The sequence below is a fragment of the Hypanus sabinus genome, chromosome 10 (assembly GCF_030144855.1).
Source record: "Hypanus sabinus isolate sHypSab1 chromosome 10, sHypSab1.hap1, whole genome shotgun sequence".
NCBI classification, from domain to species: Eukaryota; Metazoa; Chordata; class Chondrichthyes; order Myliobatiformes; family Dasyatidae; genus Hypanus; species Hypanus sabinus.
Window position 1 is genome coordinate 21177892 of NC_082715.1, and position 23106 is coordinate 21200997.

At 43.6% G+C, this 23106-nt stretch overlaps 1 long non-coding RNA gene across 1 annotated transcript in view; it reads right to left on the bottom strand.

Annotated features, from left to right (window-relative positions):
* LOC132400259 (uncharacterized) overlaps positions 1 to 23106 on the bottom strand; it is a 114662-nt gene that overhangs the window by 52553 nt on the left and 39003 nt on the right. Inside the window, exon 2 of the long non-coding RNA XR_009514198.1 lies at positions 1097 to 1196. This is a non-coding gene — a long non-coding RNA (uncharacterized LOC132400259). The remainder of the gene's footprint in view (positions 1 to 1096; positions 1197 to 23106) is intronic.

Sequence of the window (23106 nt, forward strand, 5' to 3'; positions counted from 1 at the left end):
GTTCTGTTTCTCATTTGCTTCAGACTTCCAGCACCTATAACATTTTTATGCTTTTCAAGAGATCAGCCACTTATCAGATACAGGAATGGAGCTTGGTGTGATCTTGCTGCTCTTGTAGCTGATCTACTTCAAGGTTCAATGTATTGTGCATTCACAGATGCTTTTCTGCACACCTGCGGTGTAACATGTGATTACTTGAGTTACTGTCACCTATCTGTCAGCTTGAACCAGTCTGACCATTCTCCTCTTGCCTGTCTCATTAGCAAAGCGTTTTCACCCACAGAACTGCCATTCACTGGATGTCTTTTTTTTGTTCCTTGCACCATTCTTTATAAACTCTAGAGACTGTTGTGTGTGAAAATCCCAGGAGGTCAGCAGTTTCTGGGATACTCAAACTGCCTGACACCAGCACTCATTCCACAGTTAAGGTCACTAGATCACTTTATTTTTGCTATTCTCATGAATGGACTGAGCAACAACGGGGCCTCTTGACCATGTCTGCATGCTTTCATGCTTTGAGTTGCTGCCGCATGATTGGATATTTGCATTAACGAGCAGGTGTACAGGTGCATCTAACTAAGTGGCTGCTGAGTGTTACTCCATGCTGCCTGTCCTGCTGGGTCATCCCAGGTTTGAAATTATTTATTGAATTTATTGTCATTTTGTGTACGTGTATGTACAGCATCAATGTATAACTTACTTGCAACAGCATCACAGGTATATAGCATTGAGTAGGCAGCATTCCCTCTCCAAGAGGACCAAAATCTTGCTGTAGGGTTTGGAGGCTTGCGTGCCTTAGAGACCCAGTGAGCTATGCTGGCTGAAGTCATGGCTTTACGCTTTGGCTCTTGGTAGGGTCACCCATGCCAAACAGTCAAAGGGTAGAGAACAGACTAATAGTGACCCACCAATCCTCCAGGTTTGAGGGTTCACCTCAGGACTAACAACACTGTTTGGGATGTAATGTTTGTAAAACAAAATTGTTATGGAAACAGCAATAGAAATTTCTTCTATATCTGAGTGCAATGGTATTCCTGAGTCTCCACCTGGGACTTGCATGACTGACAATAGTGAAAACCAAGATGTAGCTACTTACATACTGAAGGAAGACCTGAACACCACCAGAGGTGGAGGACCTTCACTGCTGCCCTAAACCCCAGCAGCGTAACAGGCTGTAAGTGAGTAAGTCAGCATTCCTAAGAAAAGCATAAATTGAATATAAATGATACATATTTTTTGCAAGAAAAATTAATTACAGCAAAAACAAAGTCCATTTTAATAAAAAGTGGTGAAAGTGACCACTGAGCTGCTAAACTGTAGTGACTTAGGTTTCTCATTTGTTTCAGATATCTAACAGCTACCATTGTGCATCTGATAGTTCCAGCCATTTTTTAAGTCTCTCCTTGGTTGTCATGCAATTCATACCTTTTTCAGATAGATTAGCTGTCATTAATTGGCCTTCAGCAGTGTTTCCTAATTGAAACCGGTTGGCATCATCCATTTTCTCTTGACTGCAGTCATCCACTATTGTTTTTTTTTAATCTATCTATTTCCTTCTCTGAACATACCTATTTACTAATTTTTCCCTGATTCAACAAAGGGTCATGAGCCAAAATGGTATCTCTTTCTTCTCTCCAGAAATGCTTACTTTCTGACGAGAATCATTTCCAATATCTTTTGTTGAAACATTTGTTGATGGAGTATTCTGATGTTGTTCTTGAAGTTGCAGATACGGAGATTTGAAAGGAGGGGGGCGCTCTGCAGAGAAACAGGAAGTAAATGGGTTCTTACGAAAGCAGGTTGGAGGGTAAAGGCATGGCAAGATTACCTCAGAAGGGCAAGATTAAGGAAAATAGCAAAGTTTACTAAAGCCAAGGAATAAGCAGGGGAAGAGAAAGGATCTCCAGGAATCAGGGAAAGGTTGAACAAGTTAGGTCTTTATTCATTGGAGCATAGAAGGTTGAGGGGGGACGATAGAGTATTTAAAATTATGAGGGGGATAGATAGAGTTGACGTGGATAGGGTTTTTCCATTGAGAGTAGGGGAGATTCAAACAAGAGGACATGAGTTGAGAGTTAAGGGGCAAAAGTTTAGGGGTAACATGAGGGGGAACTTCTTTACTTAGAGAGTGGTAGCTGTGTGGAACTAGCTTCCAGTAGAAGTGGTAGAGGCAGGTTTGATTTTGTCATTTTAAAAAATTGGATAGGTATATGGACAGGATAGGAACGGAGGGTTATGGGCTGAGTGCAGGTAGGTGGAACTAGGTGAGAGTAAGCATTCGGCACAGACTAGAAGGGCTGAGATGTTTCTGTGCTGTAATTGTTATATGGTTATATGGTTATGGTAGGGCACAGGGACCATGGAGTACAAAGCCTGTAATAAATCTAGTCAAGAAGGAAATAAAATCTTACAAAAGATTCAGAGAGCTAGGTAATGTTAGAGATTTAGAAGATTATAAGGTTAACAGGAAGGAGCTTAAGAAGGAAATCCAGAGAGCCAGAAGGGGCCATGAGAAGGCCTTGATGGGCAGGATTAAGGAAAACCCCAAGGCATTCCACAAGTATGTGAAGAGCAGGAGGATAAGGGACAGTAGGAAAATGTGTATGGAAATGGAGGAAATAGCAAAGGTTCTTAATGAATACTTTTCTTCAGTATTCATTATAGAAAAGGATCTTGGTAATGGTAGTGATGACTTGCAGCAGACCAAAAAGCTTGAGCATGTAGGTATTACGAAAGAGGATGTGCTGGAGCTATTGATAAGCATCAAGTTGAATAAGTCGCCAGGACAGGATGAGATGTACCCCGGGCTACTGTGGGAGGCAAGGGAAGAGATTGCTGAGCCTTTGGCGATGATCTTTACATCATCAATGGGGATGGGAGAGATTCCGGAGGATTGAAGGGTTGCGAATGTTGTTCCTTTATTCAAGAAAAAGAGCAGAGATAATGCAGCAAATTATAGACCAGTGAGTCTTACCTCAGTGGTTGGTAAGTTGATGGAGAATATCCTGAGAGGCAGGATTTTTGAACATTTGGAGAGAGGTATAAAAGGAGTAGGAATAGTTAATATGGCTTTGTCAAGGGCAGGTTGTGCCTTACAAGCCTGATTGAATTTTTTGAGGATGTGACTAAACGCATTGATGAAGGAAGAGCAGTAGATGTAGTGTTAATGGAATTCAGCAAGGCATTTGACAAGGTACTCCATGCAAGGCTTATTAAGAAAGTAAGGAGGCATGGGATCCAAGGGGACATTGCTTTGTGGATCCAGAACTGGCTTGCCCACAGAAGGCAAAGAGTGGTTGTAGACAGGGCATATTCTGCATGGAGGTTGGTCACCAGAGGAGTGCCTCAGGGATCTGTTCTGGGACCCTTACTTCTTGTGATTTTTAAGAAAGACATGGATGAAGAAGTGGAGTGATGGGTTAGTAAGTTTGCTGATGACACAAAGGTTGGAGGTGTTGTGGATAGTGTGGAGGGCTGTCAGAGGTTACAGTGGGACATTGATAGGTTGCAAAACTGGGTTGAGAAGTGGCAGATGGAGTTCAACCCAGTTAAGTGTGAAGTGGTTCATTTTGTTAGATCAAAGATGATGGCAGAATATAATATTAATGGTAAGACTCTTGGCATTCTGGAGGATCAGAGGGATCTTGGGGTCTGAGTCCATAGGACACTCAAAGCAGCTGCATAGGTTGACTCTGTGGTTAAGAAGGTGTACAGTGTATTGGCCTTCATCAATCGTGGAATTGAATTTAGGAGCTGAGCAGTAATGTTACAGTTACATAGGACCCTGGTCAGACCCCACTTGGAGTACTGTGCTCAGTTCTGGTGGCCTCACTACAGGAAGGATGTGGAAGCCATAGAAAGGGTGCAGAGGAGACTTACAAGGATGTTGCCTGGATTGGGGAGCATGCCTTATGAGAATTGGTTGAGTGATCTCGGCCTTTTCTCCTTGGAGTGAGGGAGGATGAGAGGTGACCTGATAGAGGTGTATAAGATGATGAGAGGCATTGACCGTGTGGATAGTCAGAGGCTTTTCCCCAGGGCTGAAATGGTTGCCACAAGAGGACACAGGTTTAAGGTGCTGGGGAGTAGGTACAGAGGAGATGTCAGGGATAAGTCTTTTACTCAGAGAATGGTGAGTGCGTGAAATGGGTTGCCAGCAATCGTGGTGGAGACGGATATGATAGGGTCTTTTAAGAGACTTTTGGATAGGTACATGGAGCTTAGAAAAATAGAGGGCTATGGGTAAGCCTAGTAACTTCTAAGGTAGGAACATTTTTGGCACAATTTTGTGGGCTGTAGGGCCTGTATTGTGCTGTAGGTTTTCTAAGTTTCTAAGCTTCCCCACTTTCTACAGTCTACCAAAAGGGATAGACTGAAGTATGAGTGAGGAGACAGTTAAAAACTTGAGGAAAAAATGTCACTCAGAGGGTGCTTGAAACTTGGAACACACTGTTTGAGAGAGTGATAGACCGTCTATTTAAGAAGCATTTTGATGAGCTCTTGGAAAGCAAGACATAGAGGGTTTTGGGCTGAGTGCAAGCAAAAAGAATTAATGATGGAGAATGGGTGGCCAGCATTGGGCTGAACTCTTTGATGTACACACCATTCTCCAGAGACTGTCTCTAAGCTTCACAGATGCCTCCATTTATGGACTTTTGAAGTAACATTTCCAAATGCCTGGATAAACATCTGTTGACACATTATTATAAAAGAAGAATCACAGAAATCTACATATTAGAGACACTGTTTGAGAGAAACCATAAATGGTGCAACAGCTACAATGAGAAAAAGTAGCTGATTGATATCTACCCCCAGCTGACAAGCAAGAATATTATGACTGAACTTTCACATTTCTTCAGCTACAAGTCAGCTCTATGGATTTAAACATTTACTTTTTAGCTGCTGATTGGCAGCAGTTTGGCTGCTAACATTTATTTTATCTCCCTTCAAATTGCTGTTTAACCTTTTAATGCAACATTGGTTCTGACCGTCCTTTCATCACAAACTCCTCTGACTTTTTGGTCATACAACTGCTTTCATGTCTGCAAATAATTCCTCTCTGCCTCTGAGCCTCCTTCTGCTAAACTTCTATAGAAATTCTCTTTACTTTGACTTCACAAATTATTCACTTTTTGTCAAACACTGATTCCTTTAAAGCTTTTTGTTGTAAAGTTAATACTTTACTTACAATGCATCAAAAAATTAAGGCAAGCAATATCAATAACACTTTCAATATTAGCTATATGATATTATGTCTTAGATATAACAAAGATGATTAGTAATCTATGCAAGTGGTAGATGTGTACACCACAGACTGCAGCTCTCTGTTTAATTGTTCACTTTATTAGTTTTAATTTTAATGTTTTTTAAAGTTATGCAATGAATTAATTAATTTAATCTTAGTGATAATATATCTGGAAATATATTACTAAGTAATTTGCTGGAATTAGTGGTTGACATTTCATAAAGTAAAATATTTCTGCCACCAAGAGCACTTCACAATACTTAAAAATATTCTTATTCAACAAGTTTCGAGGCTGAAATTGATCGAGCTACTTGCAATAAAACTATGGATACACAAGCCGGTGCAGTACAATATAGAGAGCAAACTGCTGCCCATGTATCAAATTCCTCCTCTACACAGAACTGATGAACCTGCAGTAAACTCATAATCCAGTTCTTGCCCATCTGCTAAATCCAGGATGTCTGTGGGTCATCTTTAATGCATTCAGAGTCCGCCCTGCATAGACAAAGAAACACATACAGATGTACACACGCATTCACGCACATGCATAAATGCACACACACACGCACACAAAACATTCACGAACCTACAAACCCATTTACACATAGATACACTTTAAATCTGTTTCTTGCAGCATCTCACAAACAAAAAAAATCTGCAGATGCTGGAAATCCGAGCAGCACATGCAAAATGCTGGAGGAACTCAGCAGGCCAGACTGCCAAAGGGTTTCGGCCCAAAACATCGACTGTACTTTTTTCCATAAAAGCTGCTGGCCTGCTGAGTTCCTCTAGCATTTTATGTGTGTTTCTTGCAGCATCTGTTAGTTATCTGAAGCTATGTTTTGCTCTTCGTACACCTTTGAATATCAGGGAAATGTTGATTTTAAAGGGAAAAATTGCATTTTTCCTATAATCTTTTCCACATGCTTCTGCCAGATTGATACTCCAATAAAGCTTTTATCTATATCCATGATAGCATTGCTCAGAAATGCTGGGATAAACTAAAACACACAATGGGTATATGTCAAGTTTTAAACTGATACCCAAGTTTTACATTTTTTGCAGTAATAAATGTAATTTTTTTGCAAGTATTTCTTTCATGTTTTGCAATTCATTCAGTGTAGCTATTTGCAAAGTGCCGAATTTAATGATTACCTGAGGTACATATGTACATGTCACCATATACAATTATCAGACCATAGGATCATAAGGTATAGGAGCAGAATTAGACCATTTGGTCAATCGAGTCTGCTCTGCCATTCAATCATGGCTGATCCGTTTTTCCCTTCCTCAGTGTCATTCCACGGCCTTCTCCCCGTAACCTTTGATGCAGTGTCCAATTGAGAACCTATCAAGCTCTGCCTTCAATACACCCAGCAACCTGGCCTCCACAGCTGCCTGTAGTAATAAATTCCACAAATTCACTACTCCCTGGCTAAAGAAATTTCTCTCCCTCTCTGTTTTAAATGGTGGCCACTCTATCTTGAGCTAGACCACCCCACTCTAGAAATCATTCTTTCCACATCTACCATGTCTAGGTCTTTCAACATTTGAAAGGTTTCAATGAGTATCCCCCCTCATCCTTCTAAATTACAGTGAGTACAGACCCAGAGCCATTAATATGATAACCCTTTCATTACTGTGAACCTCCTCTGAACCCTCTCCAATGCCAGCACTTTTTTTAGATGAGAAGCCCAGAGCTGTTCACAATACTCAAGGTGAGGCCTCACCAGTGCCTTATAAAGCCTCAGCATCACATCCCTGTTCCTGTATTCTAGACACCTTGAAATGAATGCTAGTATTGCATTTGCCTTCCTCACCTCTGACTCAACTTGCAAGTTAACATGCAGGGTCTTCTGCGCAAGGGCTCTCAAGTCCCTCTGCGTCTTAGATTTTTGGATTTTCTTCCCATTTAGAAAATAGTCTGCACATTTATTTCTTCTACCAAAGCGCATGACCATGCATTTTCCAACATTGTACAGTACTTCATTTGCCACTTTCTTGCTCATTCTCCGAATCTGTCTAAGTCCTTCTGTAGTCTAGCTGTTTCCTCAACACTATCTGCCCCTCCACCAATCTTCATATCATCTGCTAACTTGGCAACAAAGCCATCTATTCACTGAGATTCATTTTCTTGTGGGCATAACAATAAAACCAAGAAACATAATAGAGTCCATGAAAACTCACACCCAACAGGATGGATGAAAAACCAATGTGCAAAACAAACTGTACAAATACTGATAGAAAAATAAATATAGTAATAAATAAGTAATAAATATTGAGAATGTAAGATAAAGAGTCTTGAAACAGGAATAGTTTAGTGATAGGGTGAGTGAAGTTGTGTGAAGTTATGCCCTCAAGATGAAGAACCCAATGGTTGAGGGGTAATAACTGTTTCTGAACCTGCTGGTGTGGGCCCCCAGACTCCAGTACCATCTTCCTCACGGCAGCAGTGAGAGGAGAGTGTAGCCTTGATGATGGAAGTCCTTGATGATGGAATCTGTTTGCTGTAACAGTAAGGCACTGGAGAGGCCTCACCTCGAGTATTGTAAACAGTTTTGGGCCCTGTCATTCTAGAAAAGATGTGTTGGCATTGGAGAGGGTCCAGAGGAGGTTCACAAGAATGATTCCAGGAATGAAAGGGTTATCATATGAAAATGTTTGTTGGCTCTGGGTCTGTACTCACTGGAATTCAGAAGGATGTGGTAGAACCTCATTGAAACATTTCGAATCTTGAAAGGCCTAGACAGAGCAGATGTAGAAATGATATTTCCCATGGTGGGAGAGTTTAGGACAAGAGGGCACAGCCTCAGGACAGAGAGGCATCTTTTCAAAACAGAGATGAAAAGAAATTGAAAAATTTCTTTAGCCAAAGGGTGGTGAATTTGTGGAATTTGTTGCCACATGCAGCTGTGGAGGCCAGGTTGTTGGGTGTATTTAAGGCAGAGATTGCTAGGTTCTTGATTGGACATGGCATCAAAGGTTATAGGGAGAAGTCTGGGAACCAGGGTTGAGGAGAAGATAGAAAAAAAGAATCAGCTATGATTGAATGGTGGAGTGGACTCAATGGGCCAGATGGCCTAAGTCTTCTCCTATGTGTTATGGTCTACTCCATGTAGATGTACTCAACGATGGAGAGGTCTTTCCCCATGATGGACTGGGTTGCATCCATTACTTATTGTAGGATTTTCTTATTCAAGAGCATTGGTCTTTCCATACCAGGCTATGATGCGACCAGTCAATATACTCTCCACCACATATCTATTGAAGTTTGTCAGTTTTAGATGTCATATTGAATCTTCAAAAGCTTCAATGGAAGCAGAGGTGCTGCTATGCTTTCTTTGTAATGGCATTTACATGCTGGGCTCAGGACAGATCCTCTGTAGTGATAACACTGAGGAACTTAAAGTTGCTGGCCCACTCCACCTCTGATGAGGACTTGCTCATAGATCCCCAGTTTCCTCCTTTTGAAGTCAATGATCAGCTCCTTAGTCTTGTTGACATTGAGTAAGAGGTTTTTGTTGTGTCACCACTCAAGCCAGATTTTCAATCTCTCTCCTGTACTTTGAGTTGTCACGACCTTTGTTTCGGCCAATGACAGTGATGTCGTCAGCGAACATAATTATGGCATTGATGCTCTGCTTAGCCTCACAGTTATAAGTCTCAAGCAAATGGAACAGGGTACTAAGCATACAGCTGGAGGTGCATCTGTCCTGATGGAATTCGTGGAGGAGATATTGCGGCCTAACCTGAACTGACTGGGGTCTGCAAGTGAGGAAATTGAAGATCCAATTGCACAAGAAAGTAATGAAGGATTTTGATTACTTTTGAGGAAATGATCAGCAGTGGTTGAAAAGGCCATCCTGATGTTTCTATTTTTCTGATGCTCCAGCATTGAGTAAATAGCCGATGAAATGGCATCTGCTATGGACCTGTTAAGATGGTAGGCAAATTGGAGCTGATCAAAGTCACTTCTTATTCAGGATTGATACAGTATGTTTCATCACCAACATCTCAAAACACTTCATCACAGTGGATGTAAGTGACACTGGACAATACTCACTGAGGCAGGCTACCACTTTCCTCTTAGGCACTGGTACAATTCCAGCCTGCCTGAAGCAGGTGGGTATCTCAACTGTCAAAATGAGAGGTTAAAGATATCTGTGAATACTCCAGCTCGTTGATCAGCTTAGCATTGATGCACCATCATTAACTCACTCTGAGACGTGAGGCGAGATATCGGCTTTTATTGACTGGAAGAAGGAACAAGCAGTGAGTGACCACCATACTACATCCTGGAGACTGAGAGGCTGGGCTCAGGCCTCGATCGCCTTTATACAGGGGTCTGTGGGAGGAGCCACAGGAGTAGTCAGCAGGGGGCGTTTACAGACAGGTATATGTAATTCACCACATTCACCTCCCCTGTGTTTTAAAAGAGTCCCCATGTGGCGAAGTTTCTTACAGGTTAAGTCTATCAGGTGGTCGAATCTGTCGCAGCAATCTATGTAGCACCGGCTGTGATTGCATAGGTGCCAGTGGTGCTTGCACCGAAGACGGAGGTTGTGCTGGTTCCGGCCTAACTGGAGGTGTCAGCACACTAGGCGTCAGTGATCCCTCACGCATGTGCGAGGCACCTGGTATAAACGCGTACGAAATGCCCGGTATATGAGTGTCGTGAGGAGTCTGTGTAGGGCCTGGTGTGCGCGGTGTCACCTCGGGTACAGGGTTCATAGTTACCGGAGAGTGTTCAGAGTAGTGGTCTGCTGCACCTGCGGGCACCAGGTCGCGGACGGAGACCGTGTCTTCCCGCCCATCAGGTAAGACCACGTAGGGATACTGGGGGTTCGCATGTAGAAGGTGAACCCTCTTGACCAGCGGGGAGTATTTAGTACTCCTCACACGTCTCTGGAGCAGCACTGGCCCTGGGGACATCAACCAAACTGGTAGGGTGGTCCCAGTGACAGACTTCCTGGGAAAAGAGAATAGGCGTTCGTGAGGAGTGGCATAGAGTGCGGATAGAGTGGAGTACCTCAGGGAGGACCTCCTGCCATCGAGAGACCGGCAACCCTTTTGACTTAAGGGCTAAAAGTGTGGCCTTCCACACTGTGGCATTCTCCCTCTCCACCTGTCCATTTCCCCAGGGATTATAACTCGTGGACCGACTAGTAGCAATGCCCCTAGCTAGCAGGTACTGGCGCAGCTCATCACTCATAAAGGAGGACCCTCTATCACTGTGGATATAGCAGGGATATCCAAACAGAGTGAAGAGCTGGCACAGGGCTTTTATGACGGACGTGGTAGTGGTGTCGGGGCAGGGAATGGCAAAGGGGAACCGCGAGTACTCGTTGATAATATTGAGAAAATAGACATTGTGGTCGGTGGAGGGAAGGGGGCCCTTAAAGTCAACACTCAGTTGCTCAAAAGGGCGGGTGGCCTTGACAAGTTGCGCCGTGTCAGGATGGTAGAAGTGCGGTTTGTACTCAGTGCAGATTTGGCAGTCCCTGGTCATCGTCCTGATGTCCTCCAGGGAGTACGGCAGGTTCCAGGCTTTCACGAAATGGTAAAATCGGGTGGCCCCCGGATGGCAAAGATGTGCATGAAGGGCGTATAGCTGGTCAAGCTTTGCGCTAGCACACATTCCCCGGGATAGGGCATCAGGGGGCTCATTGAGTCTGCCAGGATATCATAGGTGCAGGTGGAGAGTTCTATTCTCCACCGCAAAATCTTATCATTTTTGATTTTGCTCCACTGTTGGTTGCTGAACATGAATGCAACCGAGCGCTGGTCGGTCAGCAAGGTGAACCTTTTGCCGGTGAGCTGGTGCCTCCAGTGCCTAATAGCCTCCACTATGGCCTGGGCTTCTTTCTCCACCGTGGAGTGCCAAATTTCAGAGCCTTGAAGGGTACGAGAAAAGAATGCTACTGGCCTGCCTTCCTGATTGAGGGTAGCAGCCAGTACGAAATCGGAGGTGTCACTCTCTACTTGGAAGGGAATGGTCTCATCCACCGTATGCATCGTTGCTTTGGCAATGTCCTCTTTAATGCAGCTTCAGCATCCACGCAGGCCTCAGCAGAGAGGGGAAAAGTGGTAGACCTGACCAGGGGGGTGGGCCTTGTCTGCGTAATGGGGGACCCATTGGGCGTAATAGGAAAAAAAACCCAGGCACCTTCTGAGGGCTTTGAGAGTGGTGGGAAGAGGGAGTTCTAACAGGGTGCACATATGGTCTGGATCAGGGCCAATGATCCCGTTTTCCACGACATACCCAAGGATAGCGAGGCAGGTGGTTCCAAACACACACTTGTCCCTGTTATAAGTAAGGTTTAGAGCTTCGGCCACTTGGAGAAATCGTTGGAGGTTGGCGTCATGATCCGAACAGTCGCAACCACAGATGGTGATGTTATCCAGATAGGGAAATGTGGCCTTCAGTCGGCACTGGTCCACCATCCGGTCCATTTCCCTCTGGAAGACAAAGACACCATTCGTGACACCGAAGTGCAGGAAGTGATAGAGCCTGCCGCCCGCCTCGAAGGCGGTGTCGGGGCGGTCCTCTGGGCGGATGGGGAGCTGGTGATAAGCGGATTTCAGATCTACTGTCGAGTACACCTTGTACTGAGCTATCTGGTTGACCATATCCGCGATACGGGATAGGGGGCACGCGTCAAGCTGCGTGAACCTATTGATGGTTTGACTATAGTCCACGACCATCCTATCTTTCTGCCCAGTCCGAACAACAATCATCTGGGCCCTCCAAGGGCTTGTGCTTGGCTCAATGATCCCCTCCCTGAGCAGCCGCTGCATCTCTGACTGAATGAAGGCCCTGTCCCCCGCGCTGTACCTCCTGCTTTTAGTTGCCACAGGTGTACAGTCAGGGGTCAGGTTGGTGAACAGTGATGGGGGAGGGACCTTGAGGGTGGAGAGACTGCAAGTGGTGTCGGTAGCGCAGCTGTCGGCATGGTGCTGGGTGGGATGTGTGGGCCTGTGTGTGTGTGTGGTCAGTAGTGATGAAGTCCCACAAAACTGAGGATTCCTGACAGTGAGCGGTGGGAGGGGCCCGTCATATGCCATAGTTACACTTTCGAGATGGCTCTGGAAGTCCAGCCCCAATAGCACAGGTGCGCACAGTTTAGGCATGACCAGTAGCGCAAAGTTCCGATATTCTGTGCCTTGCACCACCAATGTCACTACACAACCCACCCGGATGTCTGTGGAATGCGACCCAGAAGCCAAAGTGATCCTCTGACTTACTGGCCGTGTCACGAGTCCACAGCTTTGCACTGTGTCTGGGTCAATAAAACTCTCAGTGCTGCCCGAGTCAAACAGGCATCTAGTCCTGTGCCCCTCCACCAGGATGTCCATCATTGACCTTGCAAGCTGCTGTGGGGCGCTTTGGTCGAGGGTTACAGAGGCCAGAGTTGAGCCGTCTTGGTGCCCGGTAAACACCGGCGGGTCGGGAGTGGGGCATGCTGACGCCGACAAAGATGGCCGCCCACATCCAGGCAGGCAAGATGGCGGCCCCCATGTCTCACACGGGTCAGGAGCAGGGCATGTTGACGCTGACAAAGATGGCCACACACATCTGGGCTTGCAAGATGGCGGCCCCCATGTCTCACACGGGTTGGGGGTGGGACATGTTGATGCCAAAAAAGATGGCCGTCCACATCCGGGCATGCAAGATGGCGGCCCCCATGTCTCACCCGCAGCGCTGCACTCTGCTCGTAGTTTAGACTTACAGACCTTGGCGAAATGGTCCCGCTTTCCGCAGCTGGAGCAGGTCGCTTCTCGCGCCGGGCAGCATTTTCGGGGGTGTTTTCTGACTCCGCAGAAATAACACAGCACGGGCTTTTGACGGGCCGCAGCCGTGGTCGGGTTCGGGGAGCTCGTGGAATCGCGCCTGGCAGCGGCGTTGGCGAATTTGCTCGTGGGAACCGGCGGGGAAATCGCACGACTGGACAGCGTCACCGTTGTGCAGAGCAGCTTCCAGCGTGTTGGCCGTCTCGATCGCCGAGTGTAAGATAAGAACGGCTTTTTCCAGCGACCTCTGACGCATGTACACTGACCTCAGTCCTGTCACAAAGGCGTCTCGTACTAGCAGCTCTGCACGCTGTTCTGCCATGAGCGTTTTGCAGTCACAAGTTCGGACAAGTGTCTGTAGTGCTCGGAGAAACTCGGCGCTCGATTCTCTAGGCCACTGTCGCCGGGTAGCTAAACGATGTCTTGCATAGATGGTGTTCACCGGCCACAGGTACTGTCTTTTGAGGGCGTCCAGTGCCCCTTCGTAGGTCCGCAGGTCTCTGATAAATGAATAAACTTTTGGGGCGACTCTCCAGAGGAGAATTCTGTGCATAACGGCGGGTTCAGTTGCATGAACCTCCTCCAAGTATGATTGGAAGCATGCAAGCCAGAGTTCAAAAGCAAGAGCTGCTTCAGGGTCTTGGGGGTCCAAATCCAATCTTTCCGGACGTAAGACGGTTTCCATGTTTTAAAACTTCCAGTCAATAAAATTGATGCACCATCAATAACTCACTCTGAGACGTAAGGCGAGATATCGGCTTTTATTGACTGGAAGAAGGAACAAGCAGTGGTTGACCACCATACTACATCCTGGAGACTGAGAGGCCGGGCTCAGGCCTCGATCGCTTTTATACAGGGGTCTGTGGGAGGAGCCACAAGAGCAGTCAGCAGGGGGCGTGTCCAGACAGGTATATATAGTTCACCACAAGCTCTTTAGTATTCATCCAGTATCCTGTGTGGGTTGGATGCTTTTTGTGGGTTCACCCTTCTGAATAATGCCTCAGAGACAGAAATCAAGTCATTGGAGGCAGCTGGAGTTGGTGAAGATTCCTCCACGTTTTGATGGCTGAAGTGAGCATAGGAGGCATCGAGCTCTTCTGGGAGTGATGCCTTGTCACCGACGTCACTTGGTTTCACTTTGAAGGAGGTGATAACATTCAAGCTGAGCCACAGCTGCTGAGCATCCTTCAAGATAGGTCATGAATTGCCACTTCTGGAGATTCTGGAGATCATACCTAGACCTCTTGCGTCTTACATGGGCACTGGACCTGAATGCTACTGATCTGGCCCTCAGCAGATTGCAGATCTCATGGCTCGTCCAGGGCTTCGGTTTGGGGAAGACTCTGAATGCTGTTCTGGAGACACACTCATCTAAGACTGTTTTCACAGCATCCATAGCAACATGGTGTATTCATTGGACTCCGGTCATGAGTCCCTGAACACGGTTCAGTCCATCAACTCGATGCAATGCTGTAGCCACTTCTCTGCCTCACACAGCTACCTCTTTGTTGTTCTCATCTCTGGAGCCTTGATCTTTAGCCTCTACCCTTATCCAGTAGGAGAAAGACAGCCATGTGATCAGATTTCTCAAAATGTGGCCTATGCTCTCCTAATCGTAGTACAGCAGTGGTTGAGTGTGTTGGGACCCGTGGTGCTGCAGGTTATATGCTGATGATAACTGGGCAGAAATTTTTTCAAACAAGCCTGATTGCAGTCCCCCAACAATGATTTGAAATACTTCAGGGTTGGCTGTTTGTTAATGGCAACATTCAATATTTTATGTGCCTGAGTGCAGTCAGGATCACAGATTTAATCGTTCGATGTTCCATGTCAGGGAAACAAACAAGAGTGCAACAAGATTGCTGTGTTCGTGCACTACAGAGAGTTTACATGAAACATAGACCCCCCACCATTTGCCTTTTCCAAATCAGCGGTTCTGTGTATCCAGAAATGTGCAGGACTTAAAGATGTATCTGCCATGTCTGGAGTGATTCATGTCTCCATGAATCACAGAAAACAGCAATTCCTTATCTTCCTCTGATACAGCAATCTTCATTTAGCTCTTATTTTCCAGTGACTGTACATTATCTAACAAGATGCTGGGTAGGGGAACTTTCATTCCTTGACATAGTCTGGCTAAGAGTCCTTCCCTCCTCCCTCTCTCTTCCAAACATAGTGATGTACCTTTGTTGTTATGGTCCGGTTTGGAGCCCGAATTCCGGGTCATGATCCAGTCCGTGGACTCCAGACTCCGGGACTTGTAGCCATCCCTTCTTTCACCCTTAAGCCCAAATAGGATCATCTTGGCTTAAGGAGGTGCATCTGAGACCCATCGGCTGGCAGGTGTATATAAGGGGCTCTGGGACTGCATGTAATTGGGGGTTGTCCTGTACTTGCTGTTCTGCCTTGTTAGCCTGTTTTGACCCTGGCTTGGAGTACCCACTATTAATCATCTAGTTCTGTAAGTCTGTTCTTGTAGTTACCCTAGACTGAGCTCCCTTCTGATCCCTTGCCTCTGTTGGGTAAGCAGGCTGGACTGTTGTTGCCTGGTGGGGGGACTCTGACCCTTTCCTAGCCCTCTCTTCTGATAGGTTGTGCCCCACAACCTGCCCAGGTGCTCTGTGTCTTGCCCAGGCCCCTGTGTTCCTGCCTGGGTGGCTGGGCCCTGCCCAGGAGTTATGTGGCCTGCCAAGGGGACTATCCTCCCAGCATTCCTTGTCCCATAGATCCATCCTTTAGCCTAACCAGGGGTCCTGCCTTTGCCATGAACTCTCTGAACCCCAGGATCACCTTTGCATGCCATGGTCTCCCCATCTTGTTCTATCCTTTAGTTGTTCCTGTCCTGCCCCTAGTACTTCAGTGCCTGTGTCCTGCAGTTGGGTCCAGTCTCCACGTCCCCTTGTGACATTTGTTGGCTAAAAGATGCTGTACCTGCATTTTGGGATTTAGATCCATTGAGCCCTTCAGAAAATTGTGAAATTGCTAGTTCATTAAGACGGTTCAATTGTGTTGCTTAAAGGGAAATAACAAGCTTCAGATTATAGTGAGATTAATTCAGTACAAATACAACTAGGAATTTTGTTAGTAACCTGTAACACATCACTATGGCTACCAGTGCCATTCTGGCCATCTAAGAGATGATGGAAGGCATGATTTATTGAACTCGGATGCAATGCTCTTCAATGTCTGGCAATCTTGAGTCAAAATCCTTTCCATTTTTAAGCAGAGAATTGGATAGTGTTTCAGATAGTGATGGAAGACTGAGAATGGGGTATTTCAATATAAGTATATTCTTGCAAAAAACCTAAAAATGAGCAAAATAAGTTTGCTAAATGTATATAGATCTTTATCACCATTGCAAGTGCATTATAAAAGGGCAGAGTAAAATACTTAAGTATATTATTTAATTGAAATATAGAATGACTGTGTCATCTTTGAAAAATTAAAATTATTAGCATTGTAATTTATTATTTCACTAAAGAGGTAAATTAATTTTTCAACCTAATATTTTAGAATAAAATGATATCATTTTACACAACCATGATTATTCACACAAATAAGCAATAAGGACAACTTGCATTATGTTGAATGACATAAACTCTTAAGAGGATAAACAATTATTATGTAGCAAAAAAGTATTCATATATGTTGAAATACATAGAAACCTGGAAAACCAACAGCACAATACAGGCCCTTTGGCCCACAAAGCTATGCCGAACATGTCCTTACATTAGAAATTACTTAGGGTTACCCATAGCCTGCTATTTTGCTAAGGTCCATGTACCTATCCAGGAGTCTTTTAAAAGACCCTATCATACCCGCCTGTACCACTGTCGCCAGCAGCCCATTCCACGCACTCACCACTCTCTGCGTAAAAACCTTACCCCTGACATTTCCTCTGTACCTACATCTAAGCATCTCAAAACTGTACTCTCTCATTTTAGCCATTTCAGCCCTGGGAAAAAGCCTTTGCCTATCCACACGGTCAATGCCTCTCATCACCTTATACACCTCAACCAGGTAACCTCTCATTCTCTGTCACTTCAAGGAGAAAAGGCTAAGTTCACTCAACCAATTCTCATAAGGCATGCTCCCCAATCCAGGCAACATCCTTGTAAATCTTCACTGAACCCTTTCTATGGTTTCCACATCCTTCCTGTAGTGAGACGACCAAAACTGAGCACAGTAATCAATGTAGGGTCTGACTAGGGTCCTATAGAGCTGCAGGTTACCTCTCAGCTCTAAAACTCAATCCCAAGATTGATTAAGGCAAATGCATCGTATGCCGCCTTAACCACAGAGTCAACCTGCACAGCAGCTTTGAGTGTCCTATGAACTCAGACCCCAAGATCCCTCTGATCCTCCTCACTGCCAAGAGTTTTACCATTAATACTATATTTTGCCATCATATTTGACCTACCAAAATGAACCACTTCACACTTATCTGGGTTGGACTCCATCTGCTACTTCTCAGCCCAGTTTTGCATCCTATCAATATCCCGCTGTAACCTCTGACAGCCCTCCACACTATCCACAACACCTCCAACCTTTGCATGATCAGCAAACTTACTAACCCATCCCTCCACTTCCTCATCCAGGCCATTTATAAAAATCACGAAGAGTAAGGGTCCCAGAACAGATCCCTGAGGTACTCCACTGGTGACCGACCTCCATGCAAATATGATCAGTCTATAACCACTCTTTGCCTTCTGTGGGCAAGCCAGTTCTGGATCCACAAAGCAATGTCCCCTTGGATCCCATGCCTTCTAACTTTCTCAATAAGCCTTGCATAGAGTACCTTATCAAATGCCTTGCTGAAATCCATATATACTACATCTACTACTCTACCTTCACCAATGTGTTTAGTCACATCCTCAAAAAATTCAATTAGACTTGTAAGTCACAACCTGCCCTTGACAAAGCCATGCAGACTATTCTTAATCATATTATACCTCTCCAAATGTTCATAAATCCTGCCTCACAGAATCTTTTCCATCAACTTACCAACCACTGAAGTAAGACTTGCTTGTCTATAATTTCCTAGGTTATCTTTACTCCCTTTCTTGAATAAGGGAACAACATCCACAGCCCTCCAATCCTCCAGAACCTCTCCTGTCCCCATTGATGATGCAAAGATCATCACCAGAGGCTCAGCAATCTCCTCCCTTGCCTCCCACAGTAGTCTGGGGTACATCTTGTCCAGTCCCGGTGACTTATTCAACTTGATGCTTTCTAAAAGCTCTAGCACATCTTCTTCTTTAATGTCTACATGCTCAAGCTTTTCAGTCTAATGTAAGTCATCCCTTCAATCGCCAAGATCCTTTCCATAGTGAATACTGAAGCAAAGTATTCATTAAGTATCTCGGCTATCTCCTCCGGTTCCATACACACTTTTCCATTGTCACACTTGATTAGCCCTATTCCCTCTCGTCTTATCCTCTTGCTCTTCACATACTTGTAGAAGGCCTTGGGGTTTTCCTTAATCCTGTCCATCAAGGCCTTCTCATGGCCCCTTCTGGCTCTCCTTATATCCTTCTTACGCTCCATCCTGCTAGCCTTATAATATTCTAGATCTCTATCATTACCTAGTTTTTTGAACCTTTTGTAAGCTCTTCTTTTCTTCCTGACTAGATTTACAACAGCCTTTGTAAACCATGGTTCCTGTATCCTGTCTCATTGGAATGTACCTATGCAGAACTCCATGCAAGTATCCCCTGAACATTTACCACATTTCTTCCGTACATTTCCCTAAGAACATCTGTTTCCAGTTTATGCTTCCAATTTCCTGCCTGACAGCCTCATATTTCCCCTTACTACATTTAATACTTTCCTAACTTGTGTGTTCCTATCCCTCTCCAATGTTATGGTAAAGGAGATAGAATTGTGATCACTATCTCCAAAATGCTCTCCCACTGAGAAATCTGATACCTGACCAGGTTCATTTCCCAATACCAGATCTAGTACAGCCTCTCCTCTTGTAGGCGTATTTACATATTGTGACAAGAAACCTTCCTGAACAAACTTAACAAACTCCATCCCATCTAAACCCCTCACTCTAGGAACATGCCAATCGATATTTGGGAAATTAAAATCTCCCACCACAACAACCTTGTTATTACGCCTTTCCAGAATCTGTCTCCCTATCTGCTCCTCGATGTCCTTGTTACTATTGTGTGGTCTATAAAAAGCACCTAATCGAGTTATTGACCCCTTCCTCTTCCTATCTTCCACCCACAGAGACTCCGTAGACAATCCCTCAATGACTTCCTCCTTTTCTGCAGCTGTGACACTATCTCTGATCAACAGTGCCACGCCCCCACCTCTTTTGCCTCCCTCCCTGTCATAATTCATCATACCTCATAATAATTTAAGAATAAATAATGTCATAGAAGGAGAGCTGATATTTTATTGAATTTCAATAAACACCAGTAAAATGGTTATAATAAAATATAAGAATGTATGTATTTAATTTTAGAAATTTGAACTGACATTGATGTTGATCAGACTTTTATTGGGAAATGGTGAAATGATAAACTGACACATTTGTTAGAAGAATTAATGGATTCCATTTTTACAATACAAATGAAAGTCATTAACTCAACACCAGAGTTTACTTTGTTTCTAAGAAGTCTAAAACCATTCACTTAAAAAGAAATGCATTTTTATGGCATGTTATATTGGCCTATTCATTGCAGAGGCGGCTGCACTTCTGAGTTTGCGAGAGGCAATTAATTAATTGGACGAGATCACTGTCACTGTTCAGTTTTAGTGTTAAGGGAAGGAAATCTGGAGAGGGCTTGGTGTAGGAAAGAAAAGTCAGTTCAGGAATGGGCAGTATGCCAACTGCAGATAAACTTTAAAGCATACTATGAGACAACATCCACAAGCTCAATGTGTTGGAATGTTGTCATAATACACTTGATGGAATAAATTTCCATTGTAATAAATGAACGATATTTTGCTTTAATGATCTAGAGGCTGAAAAATTCTGTTTGTGTGCACTGCTAGTATAATTTTGAGGGAATCCCAGTGACTAGTCATACTCAGTCACGTCTACACATGTAGGTTGGTACATATCTCTAACTCATCACTAGATTCCTTTTCCTCAGCAGGTAGATTGTCAGAGTTTATGCACGCTGAAACGAAAAACTGAAGAGCCACTCTGGGAATGGAAAGGATTAAAACTTCATGTTTGGCAAGGGGCCGTTTGAGGTGCACTTAAAGTACTGATGAATGCATTGAAACAATGGGAGCTTGACCCCGGTGAAGTGCAATCCAAAAATTATATTTGGACCATTATTAATTTAAATGCACTCACACCATTCAGATGTAGTGAAACATGTGAGGAAATGCCAGAGTAATGCTCGCCAAGGTGAATGAGAGGGGATCTCATTGAAACCTATTGAATATTGAAAGGCCAAGCGAGAGTGGACCTGGAAAGGATGTTTCCTATAGTGGGGGAGTCTTGGACCAGAGGAACCAGACTCAGTATATCCCTTTAGAACAGAGATGAGGAGCCAGATGGTGACTTCTCTTTGGAAATCATTGTCATGTATGGCTGTGGAGGCCAAATCATTGGGTATATTTCCAGTTAGAGTAAGAGGAAGCATGCTTAGATGCAGCAGCTTCTCAGAGGCCATTTAAAGGTTTGTTCCTTTTATGAATGTCTTTTTTACAATTGCAAGACAATACTGTGTATGTTTTGCAGCTTGGTGCCAGAGGAATGCTGTTTCATTTGGCTGTATCCATGTACGGATGAATGATAGTTAACCTTGAATTTAATTGATATTTAAAGTGTTACAATACGACAACAATGAATATAGAATTGAGACAGGTTTTTTTTATAAACAAATAAACATTTATTTAAACTCTTCTCAATAAAAATGAAAAGTAAACAAATGACTAACTTAACCGGAAGTTAACTGCTATACGGCAACTCGAATAGTTCTTAAAGTGATAAATGTGAAAGTCCAAACGACTTATACAGTCAATTAGGAGAGACTTTCCTGGAGTAACAATTTCCTCGATGATGTGACTTTACTGCTGATCCTAGATGAAATATGCCTTGCTCGATTCATGATGAAGGAAATAAAAATCGCTTGAAGGAACTGACCTTTTCCTTGGTGAATAACACTACACCCAATCCTTTCTGCTCTTACAAAGCAGGGGCTATCTTGGATTCAGGTTACTATTTCTGGAGCAAAGATCCAATAAGGTTGATCCTGTATTAAATTGCCAACAAGACCAACTTTACTTGATCCTTCGGGTTTCCATACTTCAGTAAATTCTTCACTCTCCAATAGACTTTAAAATTAAATTAAGGATACATCAAATATAACTGGCAGTGATTTTCAAAACTGCCAGCACAACGACAGTAAGAATTAAAACACCACTTTAAAACAAAACTGCATTATGAAACCAAATATGCAGCATAACGAAGTAATGGATGACTTAAACAATGTCCCAACAAAAGCCCCTGCATCACAACAGGCTTTCCCCATTTTATACCTGTTGAACAGGCCATCACATGACCTCACACTGGTGGGAAAATACATCATCCCACCATCACAAGACCATTACATCATGCTCACCAGATACTCAATTACATCATGGTCATAAGACAATCACAATATACCCACGAGGTATGTAACAAAAGCAGAGGTTGACAGGTTCTCAATTAGTGGGAACATCAACGGTTAACCCAAGAAAGCAGAAGAATGAAGTAGAGAGGGATAATAAATCATCCATGATGGAATGGTGGAACAGACTCGATGAGCCAGATGGCCTAAAACTTCTTCTATATATTATACTCTTATGGTTTTACTTGTTTTCTTCACCTGTTCCAAGGATGGGGTGTTTATGTGTATCTTCTATGCTTCTTATTATTTATTGCCTGATTTTTAAAGCTTTAATTGTGTGAACAAGCTCCTGTATATTTAACAAACGGTGAATTTTTTTAAATTAATTTTTTATGAGTTTCTCCAAGCTAGGACAAGCCCAATACATGTGAACAAGAGAGGCCCCGCCCCCTTTACACTTATCACAACAGGGGCAAATATCAGGATAGAACCACGACAGTTTAGTTTTTACAGATGAGCCCTGTATGCCACCTTGAACTGTAAAAGGCAGTGGTGAGCACATAGAGGAGTTGAATTAACTGACTTGAGGATTGAATCCCAAACCTCATTGGAGAAAGAATAATTTAAATTATGCTACCAGGCAGATTTAATTTTGTCGAAGCAGGCTCGCTTCAACATCGTTACCATATCTCGAATAGTAGAAATTAAAACTTTACCCAGTGGATTCATATGAAGAAACAAATCCACAACATTTTTAACGGGTACCTCAGGAAAGGTTGGTATTAAAGGGTTGATAAAGTGTCTAATTTGGAGATATCTAAAGAAATGAGTGTTAGGTAAGCCAAACTTTACAGAGAATTGTTCAAAGTTGCAACAACAAATGGTGACTTAAGGCAACAAAGGGCAACTGAAAGCTACAACTACAATATGAAAATCTTGCTGTACTGAAATATTGTGTATATTGCAGAATAAAGCCTCTCAATACAGACTATAGAATAACTGTAAAATTTGGTCCCATGGGCACTGTTATTTGAGCAGTCAAGGACCAAATTTATTATGATCTGGCAGCTCATGCAGGTACCCAGGTCACCATATTGGCAAAGTCATTGTCATTTGTAGCATTAAACTCTGCTTGGTGTGCAGGATGAGGAGATTATGACAATTTCCCCCTCTAAGCTGCATGGGTACACAGTTATGCTGTAACTGAAATGCTCCTGTGTACATAGCTTTCATTTCTGTGCAGCTGGAATTTTCTTACATATAATGCTATTATAATTTTGAAATCTATTTTTAATATAGTTGTGAGAAATCCTGTAATTAATTATGTGTTAATAAATATCCATAAATTTTCTAAATAATTCATTTACCACAACCTTTACTCTAAAATACTTTTGAGCTTCAACATACTTACATTGTCAATATTTTAAATTTCAACACTGTTACAAACTGTAACAATAAACACAGAATGGAAGTCAATAGCTCATTGTCAAT